Source organism: Mixophyes fleayi, chromosome 1, assembly GCF_038048845.1.
Source record: "Mixophyes fleayi isolate aMixFle1 chromosome 1, aMixFle1.hap1, whole genome shotgun sequence".
Taxonomy (NCBI): domain Eukaryota; kingdom Metazoa; phylum Chordata; class Amphibia; order Anura; family Limnodynastidae; genus Mixophyes; species Mixophyes fleayi.
This window is the reverse complement of record NC_134402.1, coordinates 336858999-336872747: the sequence shown is the minus strand read 5'-3', so window position 1 is coordinate 336872747 and position 13749 is coordinate 336858999. Positions and strand designations below refer to the sequence as shown.

Below are 13749 nucleotides of genomic sequence, written 5' to 3'. Positions count from 1 at the left end.
TTGCCTAGTGGTAGTGCCGGTCCTGCTGTTACCTTTAGTAGAGAAGAATAACACCACTGATAGCAGGTTAAGTATAGTATTCGGCCAGTCACACATGGTATGGTCTACACTTAAGGGATCACAGTGCAGTTGGAAGATTACCCACATAGACTGAGCAATATAGGTCATTATCCCCATTTATCAACATTCCCTATTAATAATCTGGCAGTGTGGTTGTTTTGTGTCCACAAATGCTGTAATATCATTCTAATTCCCAATAGCACTGCAGATTTTGCAGGATCTGGCTAGCATTCATCATCAGCAAGTATTTATATAGCGCCACTAATTCCGCAGCGCTCTACAGAGAACTCACATCAGTTCCTGCCCCATTGGAGCTTACAGTCTAAATTCCCTAACATACACACACAGACTGAGAATATTAGAAGATGTTGGAAATTTACACATTTACCATACAGGGCTGTACACACAGGGCCGATAGCGATCACCTTCTGACCACATATACTAACATGTACAATTTGATAAGTTTCAACGGCATTATTATCGGGCCTTAAACTTGGAGCCACACACTGAGATTTAGGGACCATTACCCAGTATTGCCAGCAATAATGGATAGTGTGTAGCCATGTTTAGTTTTCAGTAATATCCTTATTTCCTTGGATTTCTTTTAATATTCAAAACCTTCAGGGCTGTGATGACTTTTTTTTTTACCTAAAATTGGAATAAATTGAATCATGCTACAAAGTTTTCATTAATTATTGCACTTTATTACAATTTGGATTCATTAAGGCCCACAAAATGAACGTCTTGAGCTTTTTTTAAAAGAAAACCTCACAAAAGAAACGTCTCTTGTTGAATACAGGTGCACGTACGCTCTGCCTATATGTGTATATATGTCTCATTACGGAACTTGCTGTATTGAGACAGACACAACACAATGCAGGATACGCACAATACATATGTGCAATATAAAGTCCCAGTAGAACTTGCAGAAAATAAATCAATTATTGTCACCCATTAATAATATAGTCATTAATGAAAAAACACTATAAAGTTAGTTTTACATTTATGTTGTTATGATGTTATTAATGTCTACTGTATATAAAATGCATTTTTACAGTTGCTCTTGATTGCAAACACATGTTCTAGCATGAATACGTGACCATCACTATCACTCGGCACTGAAAAATAAGTACCTTAGAGATGCCCAAAGCTTGAATCAGACGGTGCTATGTACGCTCGACCTTTACATGCCCTTACTGTACATTGATCACATGCATACGCCCATTTCCCTCCCGCTCCGCCCATGAAATTGTAGGCTGTAGTAAGGGTCCTTTGTGTTCGAAGATGAACTGAATGTACTTCATCATCATCTATTTATATAGCGCTACTAATTCCACAGAGCTGTACAGAGAACTCACTCACATCAGTCCCTGCCCCATTGAAGCTTACAGTCTAAATTCCCTAATAAAGACACACACTCACAGAGAGGGAGGGAGACAGACAGAGAGGGAGAGACTAGGGTCAATTTTGATAGCAGCCAATTAACCTACCAGTATGTTTTTGGAGTGTGGGAGGAAACCGGAGCACCCGGAGGAAACCCACGCAAACACAGGGAGAACATACAAACTCCACACAGATAAGGCCATGGTTGGGAATTGAACTCATGACCCCAGTGTTGTGAGGCAGAAGTGCTAACCACTAGGCCACTGTGCTACCCAGCTTTCACTGTAGTCCATTTCTGGGCATGCGCAGTGCAACCCAACGCAAAATGCGACACATACTGCCATTTATATTTCTCAATGAATCAGGCCCTAAGTGTTCTTTTACCAATGCCTACTCGGCAAATGGGAGACTGAAACAAGGTAATAAAGTGGATGGCTGGTGTGGGAGGAGGCATACAGCCAGGGAAAGAGAAGAACCATTTTTTGTGGAAACAGGAATATAGTGTTTCATAGGATTCCTTGTAGAGAGTTTGGAGAGTAATTTAGATCAGGTGCATATATGGCATGTTTGGGAGGGAGATGGTTGGTGTCCTAAAACATACACTGTAATAAGCCTACCTTCTATAACGCCTTCCTCAACCAATGATTCTTACTGAATGGACAGATCAGTGAGCCAACTGGCCCAAGTGGTGTAATTACAATTATAAGATTAGTCAGCACAGCAAACAGCTGACAGCACATCACACACATAGCAATGGGTGTCATAATCTGGCTTGATCAAATCCCACCCAAAAGTATTATAAGGTAAACCAAACCGTTGGACGTTTGTATTCATATATTTAACTGAATGAAGGCCATTCAGTTTATATTGTTTCTAATTAGTATTTTACTCTTTGTGAACACTCTTAAACAATTACACTAGTAGTGCAATTCCTTGCAGTAGTCAACATAGAAACATAGAGTTTGATACATGTCCATCTACTATATTTTTGTGTGTGATTTTTTTTGGAGGGATTAGTGTGGTTGATTTGTTTTTCTTAATATTTTCTGCCTGGGTCTATTTATTAAGCTGTGAGGAGCTATAAATGGCCATCTCAGCACTTATCTTAATTTTTCAAGGGGTTAAAGCAAGAGAAATCAGAGTCACAACTTGTTTTACGATGGTGACCGCTGTCCTCATCAACCTCTATGGGGAATGCGATGTGACCCAATTTAACAAGCTGTGAAAAGCTTTGCTTATCACCGCCAGCTTTAAAAAACGAACTCCATCTCAGGATGGCATTTGCTTACCTCTTCAGTGGAGTCCATAGGTCTCCATTGCTGCTGAAGAATATGCTGTGGATCCATTGCCAGGTCCCATCGCTATGCCCATGCATGAGCAATAGCCACACAGGGGTCACTTCTTCCTCTCGTCAACAGCGTCAGGCTGGCAGTGAAGAAGTTTTTATTTGATTTAGGACGGGGGAATCGCCAGGGGTCGCCAATGAGCCTTTGCATGGTATATACAAGTGGCAGTACTCGCCCACTAGGCACTAATGTTAAATAGACACCTAGACAATAACAATAAGTTTGTCCCATGCACTCTTGAATTCTTTTACTCTATGCGTCTTCAGAACACTAATGGGAAACTACTCCATAGATCTAACACCTGTCTGCAAAAATAAATAAATAAATAAATAAATAAATAAAAGGTTATTCTGTATGTTACCTTGCAAAGTGTGTCCCCATGTTCTAGAAATAACCTGCTCTCCTGACTACTACTACTAATACCTTTTATATATTGGAATGTCTCCTCTGTCCCTTCTCTCCTCCAGGTTGTGCATGTTCAGTGCTTGGGAGTTTTAAACCTTTCATATAAAGACCTCTATGGCCATTACATAGCCTTTTCAATGTAGTTTCTTTGTTTTCAAATTAATGGTCTATGACTGTATACAGTAAAAGTTACATAACATAAATGCCAAAGGCACTTCTTTCTTCTCAGTCCCCCTAAAAGCTGCATAGTTCTCTATACTTGTACATTCCTTTTTGTTACACAGGACACGGCTAAAGTAGCTGGCTCAGTGCCCTGAATCTGCTCTCTGTGCCATAAGCAGGTAGAAGCCAAGGGCAAGAAAGTTAATTGTGCCATCTTCCTGTCACACCCTGAGGTTGTTTTCTTAGCTAGCTGACTCTACCCAGAGAGCTAAATAATTTTCAGCAAATACTAAATATGCAGTCCCTGTTTCAGTGTACTGCAGTGACATATGTAACTAGGTCTTGTAATGTTAAAGGTAAAGGCACGTTTTATGCACAGTATATTTTACAGGTAGTGTGCACAAAACTGCTCTCATGAAGAGAATAAAAATGAAGTTAGAATAAGTGTGTCAGTGGAAAGGGAAGGTCCTATCCAATCACACACTGTGCAATTAGAAGCCTTAAAGAGCACTGTAAAAAAGACCATAAAACATCAAGGCCTACAAATCTCATTTAACTTAACTTAAATACGTGACCGCAGCGCTCCCCGACCTCCTCTCTGCTCCGTTCATGACATCACCACGCCCAACGTTCAGTGAGCAGCAGCACAGAGAGCAGAGAGGAGTCGGCAAGAAGAGAGAAGACAGAAGTGGTGCAAGAAGCAGCATGGCAGAGAGTGAAGAGGGGCCAAAGCAGCATGGCAGAGTGTGAAGGAGGGGCCAAAGCAGCATGGCAGAGTGTGAAGAAGGGGCCAAAGCAGCATGGCAGAGTGTGAAGGAGGGGCCAAAGCAGCATGGCAGAGTGTGAAGGAGGGGCCAAAGCAGCATGGCAGAGTGTGAAGGGGGCCAAAGCAGCATGGCAGAGTGTGAAGGGGGCCAAAGCAGCATGGCAGAGTGTGAAGGGGGGGGCAAAGCAGCATGGCAGAGTGTTAAGGGGGGCTAAAATATCATGGCTGATTGTGAAGGGGGGCTAAAGCAGCATGGTAGAGTGTGAAGGGGGCCAAAGCAGCATGGCAGAGTGTGAAGGGGGCCAAAGCAGCATGGCAGAGTGTGAAGGGGGGACAAAGCAGCTGGTCCTATTGATTTAATGCCAGGGCTGGTTGGAATTTTCTAAATGTACTCAGTTTTCCCAAATTGGGCCCCCAACATTCCAGGATCCAGACAAGCCGCAACTAAAGAAACCAGCAGCCACAGGTGGTGAAAGTGACAAGAACAGGTAGGACAGTCTGTCAAATGTTCTGAGTCTAGTGGGATAATCCTGATTTTTGGTGACTGTTCTGCCCAATCTAAGGGGCAGGTCAAGACTGTGTATTCTTTATATACACACTGCATTCTTTATGACCACTTTTTTGCTGACCACTCCCCCTCTAGTGTCTGGTCTTGCCTCTTTGTTGGCTGGCCACACCCCCTCTAGTGGGCCCCTACCGTTGCAGTCCCCCGGTGGGCCCTTCATGCCCCAGTCCGACACTGGGTACAGGAAGTACAGCAGTATGGGGCCCAACAGCAGAGTGGGCACAGACAAATATATTAGGAGAGGGGACCTCTGCAGTGAATTAAGGGAGGTAGCGGATGCCATTTCTAGGCAGCAGCTGCTCCTGAGATGTGAGAGGTGGTTTGGGGAGAGACCTCTGCATGCAAATAATCATGCAGCATCGGGCCCCCTTATAGCAGCCTTGTCTGCCGACACTACCAAGATGTTGGGGCCTCGAGCAGAGAGGTACCCTGCAGCATCGCGGACGTCATGTAATTAATAGTATCACAGCGCTGTCAATAGAGAGGAGCCGAAAGGAGACAGCAAGAAGACGCAGAGTGGTAAGTAAACTACTGCAGGGTTAGAGGGAACCAGGGACGGGAAGTGACTGTAGAAATTGGAGGGGGGGGATGCAAATGTTGGGTTGATAATAATTTAAATATGAGGGTAGGTGGGAGAAGGAAGGAGGGGGGCCCTGTCTGTTACATTTGTACTGGGCCCTGCAGTTTCTAGTGGCAGCCCTGCTGATGGTGATTACCTTTTGGAGCAATTTCTATAGTTCTGAGGAGGTAGCTTTTCATTTTAACAGCCAATTTATATATTGTAAATTTTAAATGTTTAAGTTGGATGAAAGTCATCAATTTCTAGATGCTGTGGCTACCGGGCTCTTTGGGATTTGCCAATTCCTGCCTTAAACATCTATTAACACCAAAACATAAAGTATCTATCAATTCCTTTATTATAGGAGTGTACAGGAAAGTGAACATATCCAGATTGCATCCTGAGGCCCACAGAGCAAAGATATTAACAGATGCTTTGATCTTTGATGAATATAGCCCTCTTTATATTATAAGTAAAGTGACATATCTGCTTTATTGTATGCTGTATTGTGTCAAAACTCGCACTTGGAAATATAAATTTTTGCTGCAAATCTTTTATCCAGAATCTAGACTTTGAATTGTGTTTAAGAGAATATTCCAGATTGACTGCTTACAAATCATTCATAGACACAAAGTAAATTATTTCTGCTTAAGGTTGGCACTTTTATAAAAAAAAACTTTTTTAGAATTTGCTACATTGTGGGAATACAATATCTGTAACTTCCCAGTGGCAGCTTGTTTTGCATGGTGGGAACTAAAGCATTGCAGACACCCAGGACCTGGAATCAAGACAGCTACGAGCCAGTATTTAAGGAGCACCATAAAGTACTAGAAAATGGCCCGGAGTCCTGTCTGGGGGTAAATGCTGTGACATCAGTCACCTATCCATGGGATAAGAGCTAAACCAGTCAATGTACAGTGTCCAGATATTATCAGAACTACTTGTGTCATTCAAGTATTTCTGTTCATCGGGTTTCACGATCTTCAAAATATCTCCTTGGCAAAAGTATTTTCAGTGGTGCAGGCTGGGAAGGGGGAGAGGGAATTAGATAATGTCTGAGCCTAAATAAGGTTTGTATAGAAAGAAACAGTTTGTCATGCATCTAACTGCTGGGAATGTATTGTAGAATTGTCTGAACATTAACTCCTAAAGAAACTGACTTACATTCTGACGAAATACAGTAACCGATTATTTTTAATTATTTAAAGGGATATTATTACCAAAATAGAATCAAAGAACAAGAAAACAAACACTAGACTAGGAGGAAAAGTGAAAGTGTTATTTGTTCTGATCTTTAATGACAATATTTAGTTTCTTTAAAGGAAAAAGGGGGGAGTACAACCGCACTAGGTCTATAGCCAAGTATCCTATATATATCAGTTTATAATTGATAATATATTATCATTGAAAGCAGCAGAATCTCTGAAAGGTGCACCCTATAACCTAGAAATATATTGTTAACAAAAAGAGACAGAACAGAGGTTATTTGCCCACTGACCCTTCAATTTATATCATATTACATGATTTATTAGCCCTAAGAATTTGACCATAGAGCGATTGTTGCAGTTGATTTGCAACTTTTAATTTCACTGTTTTTGTTTTCTTTTAACTATTTCGCGTAGCTTTCTTTTTGCTAGGATGTGTGTATTTTAACATATACCAATAAAGATTTGCTTTTTATTACATACATCTCCATTAACCTCGTATCCTAGAGTGCCCCACGTTATAACCTCTGTTCTGTCTCTTTTTGTTATCAATATTTAGTTTCTACCATTGAAAACGGTTCTTATGTTGGTTCTTGTTTAAACTTTGTGTCATAATTCTTATCACTTTCACTGTTGAATCAAAAGAGTGAAAGCAACAAAATTAATTAAAAATGCTACTTGATTCAACTTATATAAAATACAATACTTTACTGTTTGTAGCTTGTAATATTAAACAAATAGAAAAGCTGGTTATTAAAGAGAGAATATAAGCCGACAGTTAATCCCATACTCTCCAGAGTACCAGCTACATGGCAGTGTAAATGCTCTATATGGATACAAAACAAAAACAGTTGTTGTCAGCGCTTATCCTTTACTATTGAGGAGGCTGACATGTAACGAGCGTCAACAATGTTACATGTCAGCCTTCATACCTGAGAAAAATGAGATTAAGGGGTATATTTACTAAACGGCGGGTTTGAAAAAGTGGAGATGTTGCCTATAGCAACCAATCAGATTCTAGCTGTCATTTATTTCGTGCATTCTACAAAATGAAAGCTAGAATCTGATTGGTTGCTATAGACAACATCTCCACTTCTTCAAACCCGCAGTTTAGTAAATCTAGCCCTAAGTGACTCACATTGGACCAGACTGGGCATAAACCTGGCCACATGTGATCCAATATGAGGCCCGATAATACATTTTTGGGCCCCCAAACAACTCCAATCCTAATAATAACAGTTGGATTATTATCAGATATGTTGGCAAGACAACAATCACACTAACAGGCCTAATATACTTTTATTCATTCAACATTCATTAAAAAAAAATAGGTACACAATGTCACAGCAATTTTGCACATCTGTAAGTTACATTTTGCCTGTTATCAATGTTAAAACAGGAACTTTTCATGTTAAAGCTTTCTCTTCCTTCTATTCAGCTAGGATCACAGTATGTGCAAGTGCACTTTGTTTCTAAAGATGGCCAACACCTGCATATCCAGAATGAATGTCAGCATCACTTCATAAATTGGCAATACACATGGGCGGGCAAATTGGCAACATCTGACATTTAACGATCGGAGCAGGTCACATGGGAGCAGGGCGGCACAATGCTGTAAGCAAGGTGGGGACGCCATGCCTGTGAGGCGCTCCCCTCCGCCTGCCATCCCCGCTACTCCGCCGGCACAAAAAAATAGAAATAAACTCTGCGGTGCCCTCCTCCCCTCTGCTCCCTTCTCACTGACAGGGTCGGGCGTGACGTCAACACTCCCGACATTGTCAATGAGGAGAGGAGCCGCACACTGAGAGAATAAGAAGAGAAGACTGAAGAGAAGGCAGAAAAATAGGAAGAGAAGAAAAGAAGATCATAGATATGTAAATATAGAACAGAGGGGGCAGCAATGTGATGCAGGGGAGAACAATGGAGGAACTACAATGTGATGAAGGGGACAGCAATGGAGGGCGCACAATGTGATGATGGAGGAGGGGATAATGACGATGGAGAAGGCACACTGTGATGAGGGGGCACAGTTTGATGGTGAGGGGGCACAGTGAAACAGAGGGCACAGTGGGATGAGGTGGGGGCACAGTGTGAAGCAGGGATACAATGGGATGTGGAGGGGGCACTATGAAGGAGGGACAGTGTGATAAGAGTGCACAGTGTGATGATGAAGGGATAGTGCGACAAAGATGGCACCATGGCACAATGTGACCTTGAAGGCACAGTGTGACGTTGAAGGGGGCACAGTGTGATAAGGGTGCAGGGTGTGATGTTGATGGGGCAAAGTGGGATGTTGAAGGGGGGTCCAGTGTGATGATTCAGAGGGAACAGTGTGATGGAGGGTACAAAAAGTGATGAAAGAGGGGGCACAACCAAACTAATTTGCCAAAAATGTAAAATCTTATTACAAAGAATACATATTCTTCATTTATATTATTTATATAGCAATTCATGTTTTCTGTTTAATGTTATTGTTTGTATTATTCTATTAAAGTTTATTATATGATTTGTTTAAAACAAAAAGCAGTATAGAATGAACAAATAATTTATAGAAGAGAAGGGCGCAAATTGTTTTTTTTGCAGGGGGAATGCTAGCACCGGCCTGCATGGGAGGGTGACAGCTGGTAACATTTACATAGCATATGCACATGCACTGTTTCCTCCATACTTGCCTCCGCACAGTCACTTTGCATGGCCGTCCACCAGAGGGAGTGCCTGGGGGAGAAGGGGCAGTGCTACATGGTAACAAGTTTAATCATTAATCCGCTACCTCCACTCATGTGTGCTCCAAAATCATCCTATCTCTTATTAGCTGTGTCACGGCCTATGTGGGTACAGGGGATAACGTTAGGTTTGGACACTGGCAAATGGAAAAAATAGGCACAGAGGGAGTGAAAAGAGTTTGCTGTCATATTGTTTGGTGTACAGTGACACTGCTGATTCAGTACATGAGGGAACTTGGATTAATGTATGTGGTGGTGGTTACCACTGTCAAAGTGACAATGTTATGGGGGCACAGGGGCATTGTTCTTAATATGTGTAATGGATTCGCTGCTAAGTTTCATTTTCAAATCCATTTACATGTACTCACCCTAAAAAAAATAATGTAAGTGCATAATTTTAACGCCACTGGGTACAAAGTCTTATTGTGCAATGCCTGTTTTAAATGTGTGGTATTAATTCTGATATTAATGGGGGGTGTTAATGCTTATTTTCATCTGTGGTATCAATACTTGTTGTATTATGCTCTATCATTGGTTATTTTAATGTGTGGTATCAATAGTAATGGTACTGGGCTGCGGCAGGTTAATATGGCTACAGCTAGGGCCATGGCCCTTGTGCACAATCAGAAGCTGAAGGTCTGAGTCCTGCTATGCTTGTTATTAGAGAAAAGTCATATGCAGCACGGTGGCTGACTGGTTAGCACTTCTGCCTCACAGCGCTGGGGTCATGAGTTCAATTACTGCTTTTTTCAATTTATTTTTATTGAAGAAAAAGAAACAAGCGAAGGTAGTGTAACATACAACCAGGGATACAACACTGCCGCATAACAACAGGGGTCCTAAGCATGTACCACGAAGCTAAAAATATGACGTTTTAAGGAATCTGTAACAAGTAAAGAGAACCCCAAGAGTAAAAGATAGGACAAGTTGCCTTTGCAAAATATAAGGAGCTTATAGTATAAAAACAACAACACAGGGAAGTCTTCCAGAGTCCTATATGACTCAAGTCTTGCAAATCACCCTTTTAGTGTTGGAGGACAGGAGGATTACTGCCTTTGTAGCACTGTTTTTCAGCAGGGATTTCTTGTATCGGGTGGCCAGTAAGGAAGTCAGTCAGGCAGTATCTGGAATCTGCATAATTTCTTTAGATATAGTGATCAACCCTTCCCAAAATATCCGGAGTCTTGGGCATTGCAAGCAGATATGTTGGGGTGTCCCAATAGCCACCTTATATCTCCAACAGGAGTCCCAGGATACATTTTGGCAAGAAAGCTGGGACACGGGTGCCATCTGGATAGGACCCCGTAGTGGGTCTCAATTAAAGCTACACTTAGCGAGCTAGCCTGGGTTGTCATAAAAATATTGTACCAGTTGCTTTCCTGGATTAAGTCTCCTAGATCCCTGTCCCAATCCTTTGTGAATTGCTAATTGGTAATGTGCTGAAACGGTTCCTTATTAGTAGCTTATAAATACATGATAATTGCATGCTGTGAGTTTTCTATCTGCGTCCTTACGAAGATTATCCTTATTTAGCAAGTGTTTTAGCTGAATATAGCACCAAAATTCAGAACTTGGTAGGATCCATTTGGCTTGGTTGTTCTCAGAGGCATGTACACCTGACGAGCCCACCACCTGGCCAGCATGCGCAATCTCCGCTTGTGACCAAAGCCTGAAGGTTACTTCCTGGATTCCTTGGAGGAAGATTGGGTCAGCAACAGTGGGGTCAATGGAGAGATTGTTGAGGAGATATGTGTTGGGCTAGTTATTGGGTGCTGTACTGTTGACACGTGGTATCATCTTAATGCAGTTTGCAAGGAACTGCTTCTCTATTGCTACCCACTGCTTGTCTTCCCGTGCCCTTGTCCAATCCAGTATGCTACCAAGCATGATGGCATCATAGTAGGGTTCAAAATGGGGGAATTGACGGCCACCCTGATCCCTGCATCATGAAAGTGGATCATGCTTAAAGCGTAATATCTTCCCACTTCACACAATGTCTCTAATCAAATGGTGAAGATCTAAAAGCCACTTACATGGGACATCTCCTTATTGATGATCACTCCCAAATATCTGATGCAGTGGTGCACGCAGGGGGGGTTTCTGGGTCTCCAACCCCCCCCCCCCCCCTCCGCTAACTAAGTGCCCACCATAGTGGCATTGTCCTATACAGCAGCCGCGGCGCTGTCAAAGAAGCGTCCGCGGCGGTGCTGTATTGTATACAGCACCGCCGCGGACGTTTATTTGACAGCGCCGCGGCTGCTGTATAGGACAGCGCTGCCGAAACGGAGCTGCTGCGCATGCGAAGCAGCTCTCTTGCGTGTTTGTTTTGTTTTGTTTTTGGGGGGGGGGGTCAGGGGGGGAAACCCTCCCCTGACAATCCTGCGTGCGCCCCTGTGATGATTGTTGATTCATTTAATGTTCAAATTTTTAAAATTCAAGTACTAAATTACTGGGTTAATGATCACCGCCAGCAAGTGGTCTGCAAAAAGTGCTTATTTGTGGTTAGTGTCACCAAAATGAATACCTGATATATCTGGATTAGCCCTGATGGACCTTGCCAAGGCCTCTATACAAAGCCCAAGGATGTTTGGCACCCTTGCCTGGTAGCACTGTAAGTATTTGCTTTGAGAGCCATATTGTCCAGAAACTGCACTGGGAGTGAGCATAGAAACACTCACTTATGTTACTTACACAGTGCAATAGCCCACTGTGTAAACAACACATTATCTAAAATGTGTTATGTTGTCTTTAACACATTGAGAAATATAAAATGAATGACTGAGAAAAGGTATGCAATCCTTACAGGATTTCATTTCTGTTTTCTAATGGTTCCAGAGGATAGATTGCAGGATTCCCTGACACAATGCAGTAAGCTGAACATATGGCACTACACAACTAATGGAACGTGAACAGTGGACATGCTTGTAATACAGTTCTTTTTTAGTATTTACCCTTAATAAATTATAAAGCTTCCAGAATAAATCTTGGTGTTAAATCATAAAAAGTAAATAAAAGAAAATGTAAGTGTACTAAGTATGTTTATAGTGGAAGCAACAATTTTATGGTTTGAGGCAGACTGTGAATTCACCAAGATCTAGTGATGTTACTGAGACAAGAAGCACAAAGTTTCTGGGTCCTCGTGAATTGATAGGCTGAGTATTAGGCCAGCACACAAAATGGCCATCACCATTGTGTAGGTGACTGGAACACCATATATAACCTGAAACCAGTTCTGCGCTGCTTCCTAAACAGTACTGTTATAGGAATGTGCATCCCTCGGACTATATGGTAAATTAAGAACTGACTAGAATGCCTGCTTAATTCCTCCTACTTGCATATAATACCACTGGCAAGGGGGATGAAAGAGTGAGATACTTGGGTATTTAATTAAACAAGAAGCATTTGGGAACAAATGGTTTTCATAATGTAACTGGGGATTGACAACACAGATATGTCAAGCTACAGTATATCTATATGTGTCACAATACAGACATACAGAAATTTAGATCAGTGGTTAAAGTGGGCTGGTATACGGTGGTAAAACTATTACATTTCTATACTGCCACGTCTAAAAAAAACAATTCGACCACTGATCTAGATCATAGTTGCCTACTCTCCCGGGATGTCCGGGAGACTCACAAATTTTTGGGAGTTCGGGAGAGCAGGACAATATCCCAGGTCCAGCTCACCTCGTTTGTGAAGCGGGTGGGGGCAGGGCAAAACGCGTCATTCTGGCCTGCCCCCACCCACCGATAGGCTGAAATGGGCAAAGATTGAAAGGGGCGTGGCCTAACGGTGTGATTTGTGTGGCCACACCCCCAAGATGGAGCCCCCTCCCGGACAACTGGCTGCAAAAGTTGTTAAGTATGATTTAGATATATAAAATTAGCTATAAAGCTATTTGCCCAAAATTGATGGAGTTAGATTATGTAAAGTCCAGAACATGCAGAGGTTAGGTAGATGTGGTGAGAATCTGTAAGTAATGCGACCATTTACCCAGCTACATATATTTATTTAGGGAAAGACATTAGTAAATGACATTCATGAGGGGAAATGTATTAAAGTGGATTAAAGAAAAATGCAGTTATTTAAGTCGCATAGACAAGATTACTGCTCAAGCAACTCATCTGTTCGCTCCAGTTTTTATTTACTTTCATAAGTGGCCCAAACTGAGTCCAGTAAATGATGGTAAAGCACTACCAGTGCACATTATACTGGGCTAACGTGATATGACTATGAAGAATTATACCACCACTGTAACCATGAGCGCAATAATAACTAGACTTTGGTCATAAAGTCTGCTCAGAGGATTTATTGCAACATTCCTGATTTTAACATGAATGGTTACAGGCTATAATGTGCACAGGAACCTTACCAAATCCACATAAGTACTTTTGATAACACTTCCAATAATCTTGTCTTGATGGTGTTAAAAACACTGTACTTTCCCTAGTTATATATTATTCAAGAAAACTCAATATGTATGCAATATAATATTCAGGTTGTTAAAGTCACACCGCATTTAATATAGCCGCTATCCAATCGTACTGCATAGTGCAAATCACTTTCCTCTTG

At 41.8% G+C, this 13749-nt stretch overlaps 2 protein-coding genes across 4 annotated transcripts in view; one reads left to right on the top strand and one right to left on the bottom strand.

The window, feature by feature from the left end:
- RSPH14 (radial spoke head 14 homolog) overlaps positions 1-13749 on the top strand; it is a 135884-nt gene that overhangs the window by 88281 nt on the left and 33854 nt on the right. The window lies entirely within an intron of this gene.
- GNAZ (G protein subunit alpha z) overlaps positions 1-13749 on the bottom strand; it is a 77850-nt gene that overhangs the window by 62425 nt on the left and 1676 nt on the right. The gene's annotated exons all lie outside the window — the stretch shown is intronic.